Raw genomic sequence first — 18,451 nt, 5'->3', positions numbered from 1 at the left:
TGCAGTTAGGGAAAATGTACAAAACTAGTTCAAATATATGTTGGAAGTATAAGAAAAAGGAGGGGACATTTTATCATATGTGGCGGGATTGTAAGGTAATTAAAAAATTTTGGGAAATGATATACAATGAATTGAAGAAAATGTTCCATTTAACATTTGTTTAAAAACCTGAAGCATTTTTATTAGGGATTGTAGGGAAAGATCTGCCAAAAAAGCTGAAAAACATTTTCATGTATGCGACATCGGCCACAAGAGTTCTGGTAGCAGAAGGATGGAAGACTGAAGAAACCCCAACCAAAGAATCATGGCAAGAAAAATTGATGGACTATGCAGAACTGGCAAAACTGACATACAAGCTACAGGACAAGGATAACTGTGACTTTAAAGATGGATGGGAACCCGTTACAAAGTATTTGAAGATACAACAAAGCAAACTGGACTCCTTGGCTGGTTTTGAATAAACATTCACAAATTTTTTATTGATAATAATCAGCTAAATAGTTTGAGGATTTATACAACTGTGTAACGTGCAGAAAGCAGCATTTTTAGAGAAATCAAAGACTGGAACTGAGGGAAGTCAGGGGTGGGGGTGGGGGGGTTCTGTGGGGGGAGGGAGGGGGAGGGAGGAAAAATGGGGGGGGAATAAGGATGATATGTTTCTGGATAATATGTTTTGTTTTAATTTTGAATAAAAGTTTTTTTTAAAAAAAAATATGCAAGTTCTGTCCTAATACATGAAAGGTGGGTGTGGGTTGTGGGCAGTAATACTGCCACCGAAAGAGAAGCAGTTCGGCTCTGCTCTCTGCAGCCAGCAAGTGAAGCAGCCTTTTCCAGGGGGTGGGGTGAGGGCTCAAACACAGCATCTGAGCCCCTCCCTGTGAAAAAGGCTGCCTCACTGGGACAATGATTTCACGACCCCCTTCTTCTGCCTAAGGCTGACAGCTCACCATTCTCGTCTAGCTCTTCCTTGTGTGGCTCTGCCCTCTCCTTTTGCCGGGGAAGAGCAGCAGGCGCTGTGTCTCTGCTCCGACTGTGCTCCTCTTCTCTCGCTGGATGAGCCCGCACTCTATTCTTCCGTGGACTTGCTCTCTTGAAAACGGAGCAGATCCTGGAACAGAACTGAGAGCTGAGGCAGGAAGAAATACCTTTCCCAAAGATTACTTAGATGTTTCCTAAACCCACCATCACCTTGTAATATCATGTTAAACGTTATTGCAAGTCTTCTCAAAAAAAGACTAGACAGAGGGCACAAAGAAGAGAACCATTTTTTTGAATGGCAGTTTATAAAGAGCTCATTATCCAATATTTAATATGAGAGACTGTGTGTTCTCCAAAAGAATATAACAAAGGAAGACAGCCTCCTCAGTCCTCCCCACACAGCTAAAAATGCAGAGCTGACCAGCATGAAGTTCTATCAAGATCTAATAAAACCATAGTAGAAGAGTAACAGAATAAGGTGAAATACATAAACTTTCTGAACTTTAACAGAACACGTACAAGCCAAAGTATAGCACCATGCACACATAGGCCTACAAGGGCCAAAAGAATAAGGGAGTCAGTGACATTTGGGGACTCCCCCTCATCAAAGGAACAGCTTTTCTTCACCTGCTGAAACATTGGTATCTGAAGAAGTGTGTATGCACACGAAAGCTCATACCAAGAACAAACTTAGTTGGTCTCTAAGGTGCTATTGGAATTATTATTATTATTATTATTATTATTATTATTATTATTATTATTATTATTATTTTGTGCTGAAACATTGACATCAGTCCAGAAAGGGAAGCAAAGAGCTGCAAGAGAGCCAGGTTCACTGAGCCCCTGGGAGAGCCTGATGCTGTGAGTTTTTCACACAGGGCAATCTGCCAGCTTCAGTTAACAGAAAAGTCGACATTTCCCACTCAATTGTTAATCAATTGTTAATCAAGCAGCAACCCAAAGGATGGTTGTAAGGTCCTTACTTATCCATTTGGGACCCAGATTAATGGAAAGTAGGGTGAATTGGGGCCAGAGGTGTACCTAGGCTCCCGAGTGCCCTTGGCAAAGAGCTGCATCGACACCCTCCTTGTCCCTTGCAACTTTAGTAAGGAGCTGTATTGCCCCCCACCCCAAGCAGCAGAGCAGTGGTCTGGGGAATGCACAGATGGCCAGGTGGGATGCTAGCCACTCTGAAACAAAGTGGAGAGGCACAATTTTGCACACATGCACCCAGGCCTGCATCCTTGGCGGGGCCCAACTTGACCAACCCCTAGGTATTAGATTCAGGAAGGTAGCCGTGTTGGTTTCATGGTATCTGAAGAAGTGTGCGTGCACACGAAAGCTCATACCAAGAACAAACTTAGTTGGTCTCTAAGGTGCCACTGGACTTAAAAATAAATAAATCAATAAATCCCTAGGTATGTCCCCAATTGGGGCATGGGGGGGGCAGTTTGGTTTGTTATTCCGGAAATATGACCAAACACCTCATCCTGCTGTGGATGCAGCAGGGACCCCCTTTCTCCACACTCCTGCACAGACTCAGAGGAGAAGCTGTTATGTGCAGAAGTTAACATGACTGGAGTAAAGTGGCAGCAATGGACTGCTTTGAGCAAGGCTTCTCTAATTATTATTTCTTATTATTCTTACTCACTTCATATTTTTACCACTTTAGAGGGGGAAAAGAAAAAAAATCTCAAAACATCTTACAACACTTTAAAACATCAAATAAAACAATCCAGATTAAAAGATTACTGAAGAAAGTAAAATCTAAAGTATACATTCAAAGAAACATAATTAACAGGAAACTAAAATATTAACTTAAAGTTTTCAAAATAAAACATTACAGAGGAGGCAAGCTACAGAATACATATTTAACACAAATTTAACAAAAAAATGTCTTAAATATTTCAAAAGAAAACATTACTCAAGGAAGTCACACATAAAATCCACAGCATATGTGAGAAAGTAACAGATACATAAATGTGAATGCTCCATTAGTGGTTGCTCATATCCCCTTGCGAATCATCTGGAACGACACAGGTTCCCTATCCCTGAGATATTGAATTTGGTTGTTTAATTGCAGCTGAAGTGGAGCAGAAAGGAGTTCTCAGCCAGATCAGGCAGAGCTGCTCCACAGTCTTGTTCCCATCCTCACTTCAGCCCTTTTAGGGCACCATAGAACTGTTGCTGCATTTTATGGATTGAAGATAGCATTGTCTTTAGCCTGTTAGACTCTTGCAAACTTTCCACTTCACAGAAAGGTGAGGAGGAAGAGGAAGGGCTGGGTTCAGTTCCTCCCCCTGCTGAATTGCTGGTTGGTGTGACAATGTGAGAGAGCTCCAGGCCTGTATAGGTTGACCAGGGTCTTTGTTCCTTCACAATTGCACAGCAAACAGTCGACAGATACAGCTTTCTTAGTCAGGAGACTCAATTACGGAAACACCAGTGCTAATGTGCACCCGTTAAAACCACACCTGGGCTTTAGGGTGGGTAGGTGGGTAAGTGGGGAGCCAGCAGCTCCAGAGAGACAGGTGAGCTACATTACTTGATGGCTTGCACATTTCCAGCTGCAAAAGGCATATGCAGCCAGGCACATCCTTGGGTCTGGAGCTCCTACATGGTGCTCTGTTGCCTCCAATGAGCTGAAACCATTTGTCTTGGCATAGCCAGGGAAATGGAGCCCCCTCCACCCTTCGCACCAGCCTCCCTCCTGCTCCTCACACATGAGTCTCGCCCCGCCTTGCCAAGCACAAGGCCAAAGATCTGACAATCATCTAAGATAAGGTCTCAACTTCTGTCCACCAATTACCTTCCACAGAGAGTCATGTTCTTTTGTGAATTTTGTCTGACTCAACTTGGCTGACATTTTCCAGACGTTTGTGGGCAACTCTGTTCTCCAGTTCACCACAATGTACTTTATGTCATACGTGACATCACAATCACGGACTGCATTCATCCCAGTCTGTCAGCGCCAGCACTGAAGGCTTGGAAGCTCTGGAGTTCCCTGCCCACTGCGGAGAGAAGTGCCAGCACATAGCAGATGCCCAGAGGCCAGGGCAGAAAGGGCAGCAGCATGGGGCTCCTCCTGCTGCAACAAGGGCCTGAACACTCTGCACCTCCATGTTTTAAAATAGGTGCAGGTTGTGAGAAGTCGCAGCACAGAGCCCCTTCTGCTCTAATCCATTCTGGGTCTTATTTCTAATAAATTTTCTCTCCCAAACTGGTTTCATTTTTCAATTTTGACCTTCCCAAAGACTGCGGTGAACCATCCCAGGTTCTAATGGTGTAACTCTATAATTTAATAGTGCCAAATGAAGATCATATTGTGATTCTTCTGGTTTGATAAGGAGTTGCTATCATGACATGAATTCCATTAGACTGGGAATATTCTGGAAGTGACATGGTGAAACTGTTTTTTATTAATTCTGAAGAGAATCATAACACGCAAAAACAATTTCAATCAATACAATTGTTTTTCCCAAAAGGTGGGATCAGGATTGTTACCAATAAATCATATGCTGTGATGTAACTGATGGGGAGAATTGAGAAGATGGATAAATATAGAGTTGCATGCCACCCCAGTCTCTGAGAGATGTGGGATTCCAGGGGTTCCAGGTGCTTACACAGTGTCTGTTTCCCTTTGGAAATGAGGTATGGTGGAGACTGGTGTCTTTATAGTCTTCTTCTTCTTTGGCGATCACTCATAGCCAAGTAAGGTTGTCTTCCATAAACACAGTTTTAACAGTGAGCCCATAAGTGACTGTGGAGGCCAATTCTGAATCCGTACACTGTATGTCCTTCTGCACTGGGGACATAGGTTTCCAGGCAGGAGTTGATCATGGTGAGGGTTTGCCAAATGTGCCTTTCTCTTAGCTCATTTCTCCCCTTCAACCTGAGTTCGAGTGTTTTCAAAGCCCATGACACCTTTGGTAAAGGCTGTTCTCCAACTGGAGTGCTCGTAGGCCAGTGTTTCCCAGTTGTCGGTGTTTTTTAGATTTGCCTTGAGAGACTCTTTAACCCTCTTTTATTGACTGCCAGCATTACGCTTTCCATTTTAAAGTTCGGAATAGAGTACAGTTGTACCCTGGTTGTCAAATGCCTTGGTCCTTGGACGTTTTGGCTCCCTAATGTCGCAAACCCGGAAGTGAGTGTTCCAGTTTGCGAACATTCTTTGGAACTTGAACGTCCGACGGGACTTCCGTGGCTTCCAATTGGCTGCAGGAGCTTTGGTTTCCGAACATTTTGGAAGTCAAGCAGACTTCCGGAACTGATTTCATTCAACTTCTGAGGTATGACTGTAGTTGGTTTGGAAGACGATAATTAGGCCTCTGCACAACATGACCAGTTCAACGAAGTTGATGTTGAAGAATCATTGCTTCGACACTGATGATCTTTGCTTCTTCCAGTACAGTGGTACCTCTGGTTACGTACTTAATTCGTTCCAGAGGTCTGTTCTTAACCTGAAGCACCACTTTAGCTAATGGGGCCTCCTGCTGCTGCTGCACGATTTCTGTTCTTATCCTGAAGCAAAGTTCTTAACCCGAGGTAATATTTCTGGGTCTGTAACCTGAAGCGTATGTAACCTGAAGTGTATGTAATCCGAGGTACCACTGTACACTGATATTAGTTCACCTGCCTTCCCAAGTGATGTGTAAAAATTTTCGGAGACGCCATTGATGGAATCTTTTGAGGAGTTTGAGATGGCATTTGATTGGTAGTACAATAGCTTTGTAAACAAGCATTTTGGTTTCCCTGCGAATACCCCGGTCCTCAAACACTCAGCACTTCAATTGGGAGAAAGCTGCACTCACAGATATCAGGTAATACGTACTGGATTTCAGCATCAATGTCGGCCCTTGTGGAAAGATAACTGCCAAGGTAGGAGAAGTGATCAACATTTCCCAACATTATACCATTGAGTTGTCATCAGCATGCTGAAGCTCTATGATGGAAGTTACCTTACTATTTGCTTTCAGCCTGCTCAGATTAAAGAGCTTTCAATCTGTTTGATATGTGATTTCTACTCTGGAGGGGAGTTTCCCTTTGGAAAAGTGTAGGATCATGGCAATGAAAATAATGAATAGAGTTGTGGCGATAATGCAACACAGTTTAATACCTGATCCCACTGTGAATGGTTCACTTTGAGAGCCAGTTATCTGTGATTGTTGCTGTCATATTATCATGGAGGAGCCAAATGATGTTCACAAATTTATCTGGGCAGGCAATTTTCAGAAGGACAGTCCACAGGGAATTACGATTTACAGTGTCGAAAGCCTTAGTCAGGTCAATAAACTCCATATACTGGGGTTGGTTTTTATTAAAGCTGTTGAGCAGTGAAAATCATGTCCACTGTCCCCCTAGAGGGTCTAAAACCATTTTGGGATTCAGGAAGAGTCACCTCAGATATTTTTAAGTGACGGTTTGCTAAGATACTTGCAAGAACTTTGCCAGCCGCAGCCAATAAAGAGATGCCTCGATAGTTTCCAGAATCCGTTCTGTCACCTTTTTATAAGTGATTGATAATTTTGGCATCCCTGCTGGGGATGTCTGCTCTCTCTCCTCTCTCTCCCAAGTCCAATTCCGCCCACTTTGAAGACTTCAACAGGTATCCCATCAGTCCTCTGGCTTTGTTGTTTTTAATTTGGTTAATAGCTGTACACAACTCACTCAGATTTGAAGAGACTGCAAGCTCATCTCTAATTTGTTTTTGCGGAATTTGTGAGAGGACCTCAGCAGGGGTTTTATGAATCAATTTATTGGGTCTGTATATGGTGAACATTGTAGTAAGTAATGGCAAATGCATTGGGTTTACTGATGCATTTGGTGCTGAAGTTTGCCCTACGGAGGTTGCTCCCTCTGTAGTCTCCAGATATAGGTAGGTATCCATGTTGGTCTGCTGTAGTCGAAACAAAATAAAAAAAATCCTTCCACCAGCACCTTAGAGATCAACTAAGTTTGTTATTCGTATGAGCTTTCATGTGCATGCACACTTCTTCAAATACCTCTTTGTGGAATAATAATAATAATAATAATAATAATAATAATAATAATAAATTCATTATTTATATCCCACCCATCTGGGTGGCTTCCAACAAAATATTAAAATACAAAGCTTCCTTAAACAGGGCTGCCTTCAGATGTCTTCTAAATGTCTGGTAGTTGTTTTTCTCTTTGACATCTGGTGGGAGGGAGTTCCACAGGGCAGGTGTCACTACCGAGAAGGCCCTCTGCCTGGTTCCCTGTAACTTGGCTTCTCGCAGCAAGGGAACCGGCAGAAGGCCCTCGGCGCTGGACCTCAGCGTCCAGGCAGAACAATGGGGGTGGAGATGCTCCTTCAGGTATACTGGACCGAGGCCGTTTAGGGCTTTAAAGGTCAGCACCAACACTTTGAATTGTGCTCGGAAATGTACTGGGAGCCAATGTAGATCTTTCAAGACCGGTGTTAAGTGGTCTCGGCGGCCACTCACAGTCACCAGTTTAGCTGCCGATTTCTGGATTACCTTCAAAGGTAGCCCCACATAAAGTGCATTGCAGTAATCCAAGCAAGAAATAACTAGAGCACTCTGGCAAGACAGTCTGCAGGCAGGTAGGGTCTCAGCCTGCGTACCAGATGGACCTGATAAACAGCTGCCCTGGACACAGAATTGACCTGTGCCTCTATGGACAGCTGTGAGTCCAAAATGACTCCCAGGCTGCACACCTGGTCCTTCAGGGGCACAGTTACTCCATTCAGGACCAGGGAGTCCTCCACACTGCCAGCCTCCTGTCCCACAAAAACAGTACTTCTGTCTTGTCAGGATTCAACCTCAATCTGTTAGCCACCATCCATCCTCCAACCGCCTTCAGGCACTCACACAGGACCTTCACTGCCTTCACTGGTTCTGATTTGAAAGAGAGGTAGAGCTGGGCATCATCCGCATACTGATGAACACCTAGCCCAACCCCCCTGATGATCTCTCCCAGCGGCTGCATGTAGATGTTGAAAAGCATGCGGGAGACGACAGAACCCTGAGGCACCCCACAAGTGAGAGCCCAGGGGTCTGAACCCTCATTCCCCACCACCACTTTCTGAACACGGCCCAGGAGAAAGGAGCAGAACCACTGTATGACAGTGCCCCCAGCTCCCAGCCCCTCTAGACGGTCCTGAAGGATGTTATGGTCGATGGTATCAAAAGCTGCTGAGAGATCCAGGAGAACTAGGAAACAGCTCTCACCTTTGTCCCTAGCCTGCCAGAGATCATCGACCAGTATGACTGAGGCAGTTTCAGTCCCATGATGAGGCCTGAATCCTGACTGGAAGGGATCAAAATGGTCCACTTCTTTCAGGCGTGCCTGGAGTTGTTCAGCAACCACTCGCTCAATCACCTTGCCCAAGAATGGAAGATTTGAGAGTGGGTGATACCTGACCATATTGGTAGTCTTTGTGATCTTTAAGAACAGGTGAAAAAAGCCCACTGCCAGACCTTTGCCAAATACACAGGACAGAAGTGAAATCAATTGAATCATCTGAAGCAAACTTAACAATTATATAAGGCACACAAACTTGAAATAAATTCTGTTGAGATCAGTGTGACATTTTGGAACCTGGGTGAAACTATCCTGAAATGGGCAAGTCAGCATAGGCAAACTAAGGCCCGGGGCCCAGATCTGGCCCAATCACCTTCTAAATCTGGCCCGCGGACAGTCCAGGAATCAGCATGTTTTTACATGAGTAGAATGTGCCCTTTTATTTAAAATGCATCTCTGGGCTATTTGTGGGGCATAGGAATTTGTTCATTTCTCCCCCCAAAAATATTGTCTGGCCCCCCACAAGGTCTGAGGGAGAGTGAACCAGCCCCCTGCTGAAAAAATTTGCTGACCCCTGGCATAGAGGGGTGTGTGTGTGTGTGTGTTTGCGTGTGTTACATGGAATGGCTGATGTCCTGTCCTGCACACTTACTTGGGAGTAAGTCCCAAATTTATGGGTTCAGGATAAGGTCCAAAGCCCAGCAGTTGCCTTATTCCAATCTGATGCCTAATTCCTTGGAAGGACTTAACACTCCAGTGGTTCAGCAGCCAGCATTTATTTTAAGAAATACGTCATTCTCATAGTTTCTTCTTTTAAGAGGCTTAATCCGGAACCTAAAGTCACTGCAGCATTTGAAACAAAAAAAACCTATTAAAAGCATTTAGGAATTCTGCTGTCAAGATTATTTTCTCCTTCAAGGAGGAAGGAAGTTCTATGAATGTATTCATAACAATGGATTCTTGGTATTAAATAAAACCCCTTCAAAATTTATTTCATGCCACCATCTGCAATTCACTACGCTGGCGGGAGGGGCTCCATCCTGGGGTTCACCTCAGGTACCAAATGTCTTAAGCTGGCTGTGTCCTCCCCACCACTTCATGCCATCTCCCATGCACCCTGCCAAAGGAGGAGAAAAATCTATGCCAATCCAGGCTATTTGCCACAGAAAGGCCTTCATTTGACACCTACACCAAAGCTAAACACTTTGACAGTTTGACAGATTCCAGAGAATTGTAGGCTTCAGAGATCCCTCAAGGGTCGTCCAGCCCACCCTCTGCAATGCAGGAAGTACACCTTGATTGCAACTGACTCCCAGTCACTGTTGCTCATGAGCACCAGAAGCAGGTGTTGTCCCCTTCCAACGAAAACCCACTGTTTTTGGAGGTCTCCTGACAAACCTCAATGGGAGAGAGGGAAGGGTCTCAAGGGTCATCTAGTCCAACCCGCTGCTCAGAGGTATAATTCCCAGGACTTTGGGAACTGAGAGAGGGAAGAGAGAGAGGGACGGGATTCGCAGCCCCTGTCTCCCTCCCCCCCCCCCCCGGCTCACCCCAGCCCAGCAGGGCACCCCACAGCACCCACAGGCGCGCCATCCTCCCAGCAGCGCCCAGCAGAACTTCGCCCCCAACTTACCTGCGCGCTGGCAGGGCGAGGCGGGCCAAAGGCTGAGGGGGCAAAGGTAGAAAGCAGGACTTTGGCCCCTGCACCCCAAAAGACACCTGGGGGGTTAGGAGCCCACCTCGTGGGGCTACGCTGGCCTCCCAGGTGCCTCTTCTGCTCTGGTGGAGCCTCCTGGGCCAGAGGCAGTCTACCTGGGCTGCTCCTGAGGGAGCTTGGAAGCAGCGCTCAGGGACACGTTGCGAGGAGGAGGAGAATAAGGAGAATGCTAATAATGAGGATTATCATCATCATTAATAATAATAATATTAATAATAATGAGAAACCTTAATTATAAGGTTATAAAATATTATATATATAATATGATATAATTATGTAATATATATAATATAATAATAACAATATTAATATAATAATATAACATAATAATAATAATAATAAAAAGGAGAAACCAGGCCCCTCAGGCACTGTTGGGACTCCTCCCTGAGGGGATTTGGGGGGCCCCTCCGGCCTTCCTTCTCCGCAGGGACCCCCAACGAGGCGCCCACCTCACGAGGGAGACCAGCGGCACCCAACAGCCAGGCTAGGTCCCACTGCCCTCAACCAAAATGGCGGCGGTGGCGCGTCTTCTGCCCTTTCTTCCCCCCTCCGGTCCGTTTCCTTCTTTCCAGTCATGGCCCCCCTCGCTCGATGCGCGCGCCCAGCAGCCGCAGCAACAATCAAAATCTCGGCAGCAATAGGTCGGCCTTTTGGCCAATCACAGGTCGGGTTGTGGGCGGGGCCAGCCATTTGGCGCTTTTTCTCCTCAGCGTTTTCTCTTCAGCTGTTTCTCCTCAGCGTTTCCCACGCCCTTTACGTGAAGAAAGCTGGTAAGTTTTGTCGTGTTTTTGATACTGTATTCTGTTGGGAGCCACCCACAGTGGGTAGGATATAATGATCATCATTGATTTTTTAAATTATTATTATTATTATTATTATTATTATTATTATTATTAGAAAAGGCTTAGGGAAGTTTGTAATTATTATGTTTTGTCGCGTTTTTAATATTCTGCTGGGAGCAGAGTGGCTGGGGAAGGATAATAAATTATGATTATCATTAATTTTTAAATTGTTATTATTAGTATAATTGTTATTATAAAAGGGTTAGGGAAGTTTGTAGTATATTATGTTTTATTGTTTTTTTAAATATTCTGTTGGTGGCTGGGAAGTAGTAATAAATTATTATGATGATTAAATGTTACATTATTATTATTTTAATAAATCACACCCACTCAAGTGGGACATGGCTTTTTCCCGCCTAAACCTTAACAGCTTAATATTTTTATTTATTTGAATTGGGGCTGGGAAGTTCCCCTTGGCTACAGCAACTCCAGATCTTCATTGCTTTCCCCCTCAGGCCGCCTTTAATGTATTGAAAACTGTATCTGAAACAATGTATTGTTCAGATGAGCCACTGCTTTAAGCAGTGTTTTTGTAACCAGGTAATTCCTCAAGATCCCAATTCCTTCACTTATTATTAAATAAAATCACCTTGTGGTTCATTTGCGTAAGGGACTCCTGCATATTCCTGCCTTGCAGCTGGTTGGAGTGGAAGACCCTTGGGGTCCCTTCCAGCTATATGCAGCATTATATGATTCTTGGGAAAGTGCTTCAGAAAGAATAAATGGGGGAAAACACATTTCTTCCAGTTAGTCGTATGATGGCTCATAGGGAAGGGAGGCTCCTTTCCCACTTTATTATTTCTTCCACTGCAATCTGTGCTTGACATATTATATGCCTGCTTTTACATGGACCCCCTCTTTCCCTTCTTGTGAAAATAATCGACCCTACTGATATTTCTTAGGTCTGTATGGGCTCTGCTGAATTCCTGCTATGAAGAGGAGGAGGAGGAGGAGGAGGAGGAAGCTTCGTCTGATGAAGGGAGAAGAAGAGGTTGAAGAAAAGTCAGCTGCAGGCATGAAGGTAAAAGGGGAAAAAATAGAAATACAAATTAACATATAACACTTAAGAACATTTTTAAACAACCCCACTCCCGATCTATCACACCCATCCAAGTGGGGCTTGGTCTCATCCCCCCTAACCATCACAGTACAGTACAGTAAAAATACAGTAAAGTATTTTTATTTATTTGATTCGGGTAGGGCAGCACCTCCTGGCTTCACCCATGTTGGTGTGGTTTGTCTCCCTTTTTCTGTTCTTGTTAGGCTATCTAAAGGTGACAAAGCAATGTATTGAAAACTTAATTTCTTCAGATGAACCATTGCTTTAACCAGGTAATTACTCAAGGCACCAATTCTTTCACCTATTGATTTATCCAAAAGTGGTACACTTGCATGTTACATCTTAAGATAAATGTTTTGGAAAAGGCATAAATTTAAAAAGATAATTAATTTGCAAGCAAATACTTGATTGCCCAGTGAATTAGATAGGCAGTGAGCTGGCTGATTTGTCTAATGGAGCATCCAAAAATCCAGTTTGGGTCTATAAGACCCAGTTTGCTCCCTCCCCCTAATGGCAGCCCTCTATTGCTTTCTGTTTGATTTTTTTAACAGATACTCTGAATTGAACACCACAAGAATAAATGGGGATCAGCCCCTGCTGTAGTGGTCAGCACTAAAAGCCATTTGAGTAATTCAGATCAATAAAGTAGGAATAATTAATATTTACAAACCAGCAACTTCATACCAGTTTTGGATACTTGCAGCAGCTTGCAATGTTAAGAGAGGTGCTCTAAAGAAAAGCACTTTCTACATTTATGAGCCTTCAAAGTAGGCTCATGGTTTTTCCTTTGCCTGGAGGTATAAACGTTGTTAGCATATGTGCAATCACCCTGAGAACTTCAGGCCTGCTCCTGACTATCAAAATGCTCTTGGAGAGGCTGTAAGCAGCACTTCCTCTGCTCTCAGTCAGCAAAAGGGGATGGCAAGGTGTGCTTCATGGCATAACTTAACTTGCAGCTGCAGGAGAAGTGTAGATCCCTCAGCCATACCTAAATAGCCTTCAGAGTGCCATTTAAGAGTGCAACAGCTAGGTGTGCTGTGGACACAAAGGTTGTGATGTTGATCCCCGTAAGGGACATCTTCAAATTCCTGCCTTGTAGCAGATTGGACTGGATGACCCTCACCCACATCATATGATTCTTTGGAAAGTGCTTCAGAAAGAATAAAGAGAAATAGCATTCCTTTAAGTTAGTTGTAATTGTCGGCATGCAGAGGGTTACAAGGCCAGCTGGCTAGCCCCAGCTGGATCGTCTCCTTCCAGCTGTCACGCTGCGAAGACCCATCTGCCTCTGTTCCGACGTAAATCAGGAACCCAGGTTTCAAAGTCAGGGCAAACTATATCAGTCGAGTGAACTGCGCATACAGAATAGACGTGAGGCTTGTGGAAGCATACTACAACTATGGATTTATTAATCAATAATCAGGAAAAAGAAACATGTCATCTCTCTCCTTGTCTGGTCAGAGAGATGGAGAGAAGCAAAAGGTATACAGTGGTACCTCGGGTTAAAGACGATTCAGGTTACAGACTCCACTAACTCAGAAATTGTACCTCAGGTTAAGAACTTTGCTTCAGGATGAGAACAAAAATCGTGGTCCGGCGGCACTGCAGCAGCAGGAGGCCCCATTAACTAAAGTGGTACCTCAGGTTAAGAACAATTTCAGGTTAAGAACAGACCTCCAGAACGAATTAAGTTCTTATCCTGAGGTACCACTGTACACACAATGGAAGTTCTCAGCAAGCTTTGCTGGTATGTAAACAGACATGTGACATGCAACAGTTCCATGTCTGTAACTAAAGGTGGAATGGAATTTTCCAACAGTAGATAGCCTCAGTTCCTGTGAGCTACCTTATTATTCATTGTACATTAATTTGAGCTTGGGAGTTCCTCTGCCTGTTTTTACATGGACCCCTTCTTTCAGTTCTGAAAAAAACCCGCCCCACTGATATGGGCTCTGCTGAATTCCTGATCTAAATGGGCTCTGCTGAATTCCTGATCTAAAAAAGGGGAAGGAGGAGGAGGAGGAGGAGGAGGAGGAGGAGAAGAAGAAGAAGAAGAAGAAGAAGAAGAAGAAGAAGAAGAAGAAGAAGAAGAAGAGTTTGGATTTGATATCCCGCCTTCCACTCCCCTTCAGGAGTCTCAAAGTGGCTAACACTCTCCTTTCCCTTCCTCCCCACAACAAACACTCTGTGGGGTGAGTGGGGCTGAGAGACTTCAGAGAAGTGTGACTGGCCCAAGGTCACCCAGCAGCTGCATGTGGAGGAGCGGAGACGCGAACCCGGTTCCCAAGATTACGCGACTATCGCTCTTAACCACTACACCACACTAGCTCACAAGAAGGGGAAGATTCGCCTCTCGGAGGGAGGGAGAAGAAGGGCGAGAGGGGGAAAGGGAATCTTTTGAGAGAAGATGCCAATGCCCCCAAAAACTCCTTTAAGTTGATTTTCCAGACATCTGATTTGCCCATCAGCGTGGCAGGCAAAGAAAAGAAAAGAAAAAAGTGGCAGAGGCAGCTCCCAGACATCTCCGTGTAGTTGGAAAAGGTGGGTTGCCTGTATGGGCTCAGCTTTATTCTTTAATGTTGAATGCTACATCTGTCTTAAGTCCACTTCCATCCACTGGAAAAGCTTCTTAGAAGCAAGGAGTAAAGGGAATGGTGGGAAATACCTATCTATTTCTCTAAATTGGTAGGACAGTCCCTACACCTCCATAAGGTCTGGTCCTTTCCAAAGGTGTAGCCTGCCTTCTGTAAAGGTGGATTTCAGGTCAAATAGCTGGTTGAAAAGTCTCTTTTTTATCCTTACATCAGTAACCCTGGCAACCTCCCAGATAACAGTATCTGTTCCTCGATGGTCAGGGTCAAGGGTCAAAGGGCTAGGGTCAGGGTGAGGGTCGGGTGGGGTTAGGGTTAGAGGGTTAGGGTTAGAGGGTTAGGGTTAGGGTTGGGGTCGGGGGTCAAGGGTTAAGGGTTAGGGGGTTAGGGTTACTCTGCCAATTTGTCCTTACCCACAACAACTTCAAATTCGGTGATGACCTGTTCCTTCAGATCAGCGGCACAGCAATGGGTGCCCGCATGGCCCCACAGTATGCCAGCATCTTCATGGCAGATTTAGAACGTTTCCTAAACTCCTACCCACTCAAACCTCTCTTGTACCTACGATACATTGACGATATTTTTATCATCTGGGCACATGGTCAACAGACCCTGGACACCTTCCACCAGAAATTCAATGATTTTCACCCCACAATCAACCTAACAATGAATCAATCTATGCAAGAAATACATTTTTTGGACACTACTATAAAAATACAGGATGGGCGCATAGACACCACCTTATACCATAAACCAACTGACCGACAAACATATCTACATGCCTCTAGCTACCATCCCAAACATACCAAACAGTCCATTGTATATAGCCAGGCACTACGTTACAGCCGTATCTGTTCCAATTCTACAGACAGAGACTCTCACCTAACAGATCTACAGCAAACCTTTTTAGAACTAAAATACCCAGCAGATGAAGTTAGACAACAGATCAACAGAGCCAGACTTATACCCAGAGAGAACTTGCTGCAAGACAGACCCAAAAAAGAAAATAACAGAACACCTCTAGTCATCACATACAGCTCCCAAGTTAAAACAGTACAACGCATCATCAGAGATCTACAACCTCTCCTGGACAATGACAGTTCTCTTTCTCAAGCTCTGGGAGGAAGACCTTTCATTGGCTACAGACAGCCATCCAATCTTAAACAACTCCTAACCCACAATAATACTACAACCAGACTTAACATGGACACTGGCACCAGAGCCTGCAATAAACCCAGATGCCAACTTTGCTGCCACATACACCCGGACAACACCATTACTGGCCCCAACAACATCACACATACCATCTCGGGACTATTTAATTGCTCATCGTCTAACATTGTATATGCCATCAAATGCCAACAGTGTCCTTCAGCTCTCTATATTGGACAAACAGGCCAAACCTTATGCCAAAGAATAAACGGACATAAATCTGACATCAAGAATCACAAGACAGAGAAACCAGTAGGAGAACACTTCAATCTCCCAGGACATTCTATACAAGATCTCAAAGTAGCTGTTTTACTACAAAGGAATTTCAGAAATAGACTGGAAAGAGAAGCTGCTGAATTGCAACTTATTACCAAACTTAAAACCATGGAGAGACCTGGTCTGAACAAAGACATTGGATTCTTATCTCATTATACATGACAAAGCCATTTTTCACCTTCTCACCCCTTGCTTTTTCCTGTAAGACCTATTGCAGTCGTTAAGAGTCGTCAACAGGCTCATCACAGCTATCTGCCAATCACCCATTCCCACCACCCTTCTGAGTAATACCCCTCCCCACCTTCTCACTATATAGAAGGATCTGGCAACTTCTGTTTCAGTGTATCTGAAGAAGTGTGCATGCACACGAAAGCTCATACTAAGTTGGTCTTTAAGGTGCTACTGGAAGGAATTTTTTTGTTTTGACTATGGCAGACCAACACGGCTACCTATCTGTAACAGGGTTAGGAGGTTAGGGGTTAGGGTTAGGGTTTTAGGGTTAGGGTTAGGGTTTTAGGGTTAGGGTTAGGGTTTTAGGATTGGGGTTGGGGTTAGGGTTGGTGTCAGGGGCTCAGGGGTTGAGCCAAAGGGGAAAGAGGAGTTGGAGAGCGAAGGGGAGGAATCTGAGGGGAGCTTAGGAGGGTATGACAGTGACCCGAGAGATTCCATGAGTCTCTCCAGCGAATCAGAAGATTCTCAGAAAGAGGCGCCCAGGGTCAGGGCAAGGGGGGCCAGCGGTGAGTCCCCAAGCGGCAGCTGGAGATCAGGGCCAGCTTCCCTGCCAGAGCGTAACGGGGGGGGGGGGGAGAAAGCCACAGATCAGAACCGGCGTCCACTCCACCAGGGAGAGAGAGAGAGTCAGAACTGACCACGCCTCCGTCGGAGAGTGGAGGGGCGGAGCGGAGGTCAGTTCCAGCCATCCCCTCCGAAGGAGGAAGCAGTGACAGGAGCAGTGTAGCCGTTAGGAGGAAAGTGGCCGGCTGGGCGCGCGCGCCAAGTTCAAATGTGCAGGCGCGCGGGTCAGCAGAAAATCCAGATTGGGAGCCAGGTCCCAAAGCCCGCCGGAGACAGGGGGAGGAGTCAGAGGAATCCGCCTCCGAAGAGTCCAGGAGGGGTGGAACCCCAGGGGGCAGGAGGACCCAGAGGAGAAGAGAGCAGAGGAAGAGGTGGAGCAAAGCTCGGGTGTTAAACTGGTGTAGGGGAGGGGAAGAGTCAGACGGAGCTTCGACGGTCTAGAGTTACAGACGTAGGGATGCGCGCCACGGATGTAAAACCAACAATGAACTTCAATAAAGACTTCTGTATATAAAGAGACACTGGCGTTGGTCCTTTGTGAGCTGGGACCTGAGGCACCCCTGACAGTTGGTGTCAGCGGCTGCCTCAGGTCCCAGCTCACAAAGGACCAACGCCAGTTGCTCTTTATAAACAAAAGTCTTTATTATGGTTCATTGTTGGTTTGACATCCGTGGCGCGCAGCGCTACGTCTGAGTCCTTAGACCGGCGAAGTCCCGTCTGAATCCGCCCCTCCTTTACACCAGTTCAATACCCGAGCTTTGCTCCACCTCTTCCTTTCCTCCCTCTGCTCCTTTCGCCTCCGGGTCCTCCTGCCCTCTGGGGTCCCAACCCTCCTGGACTCTTCGGAGGCGGATTCTTCTGACTCCTCCCCCTGTCTCTGGCGGGCTTTGGGACCTGGCTCCCAATCCGGATTTTCTGCTGTCCCTCGCGCCTCTACATTTGAACTTGGCGCTCGCGCCCAGCCGCCCACTTTCCTCCTAACAGCTACACTGCTCCCTTCACTGCTTTCTCCTTCCGGGAGGCTGGACGGCCCTGCTCTCTCCTCCGCCCCTCCACTCTCTGACGGAGGCGTGGTCAGTCCTGCCTCACTCCCTCCTCCTGCAGGAGGAAGCTTTTGTTCTAATCTGTGGGATTCTTCCCCCCCCCCCCCGCTGCGCTCTGGTGGGGAAGCTACCCCTGATTTCCAGCTGCCGCTTGGCGACTCCCCACTGGCCCCCCTTGCCCTGACCCTGGGGGCCTCCTTCTGGGAATCTTCTGATTCGCTGGAGAGACTCAGGGAATCTCCCTGGTCACTGTCACACCCTCCTGCGCTCCCCTCCGATTGTTCCCCTTCGCTCTCCATCTCCTCCTTCTCCTGTGGCTCAGTCCCTGAGCCCCTGACATCCATCCCCCCCTCGAAGCCCCCCCTTCCCCCCTCCCCCTCTCCGGGCGTGGGTTCCGGGCACTCCAGTGCTTGGGGGGCGAGAGCTGGATACTGTTCGATGCCCCCGTCGTGCAGCCCTCCCGCTGGATCCAACCAGTCCGTACTGTGCTCATCGACGTCTATCTCCTCCGCTTCCATCTCTGTATTCGTGCTCAAACCCCTGATCCTCACCCCACACGTCCATGTCCTCCCCACCCTCCGGTACGTCGGGAGGTGCGTGCCAAGGTCCCTTCAACCATTTTCGTCTCCATTCCTCCTCCGGCTGATCGT

General features: G+C 46.1%; 1 protein-coding gene across 1 annotated transcript in view; it reads right to left on the bottom strand.

The window, feature by feature from the left end:
• Positions 1-10,163, bottom strand: part of LOC114603784 (maestro heat-like repeat family member 5) — a 50,266-nt gene extending 40,103 nt beyond the window's left edge. Inside the window, exons 1-2 of the mRNA XM_077933644.1 lie at positions 9,899-10,163; positions 948-1,108 (exon numbers count right to left, since the gene is read on the bottom strand). The gene's annotated coding sequence lies outside the window, so the exon portion shown is untranslated. The remainder of the gene's footprint in view (positions 1-947; positions 1,109-9,898) is intronic.
• Between the last annotated feature and the right edge of the window lie 8,288 nt (positions 10,164-18,451).

Source organism: Podarcis muralis, chromosome 9 (genome assembly GCF_964188315.1).
Source record: "Podarcis muralis chromosome 9, rPodMur119.hap1.1, whole genome shotgun sequence".
In the NCBI taxonomy this organism is placed as follows: Eukaryota; Metazoa; Chordata; class Lepidosauria; order Squamata; family Lacertidae; genus Podarcis; species Podarcis muralis.
This window is presented reverse-complemented; position numbering and strand designations above follow the sequence as displayed.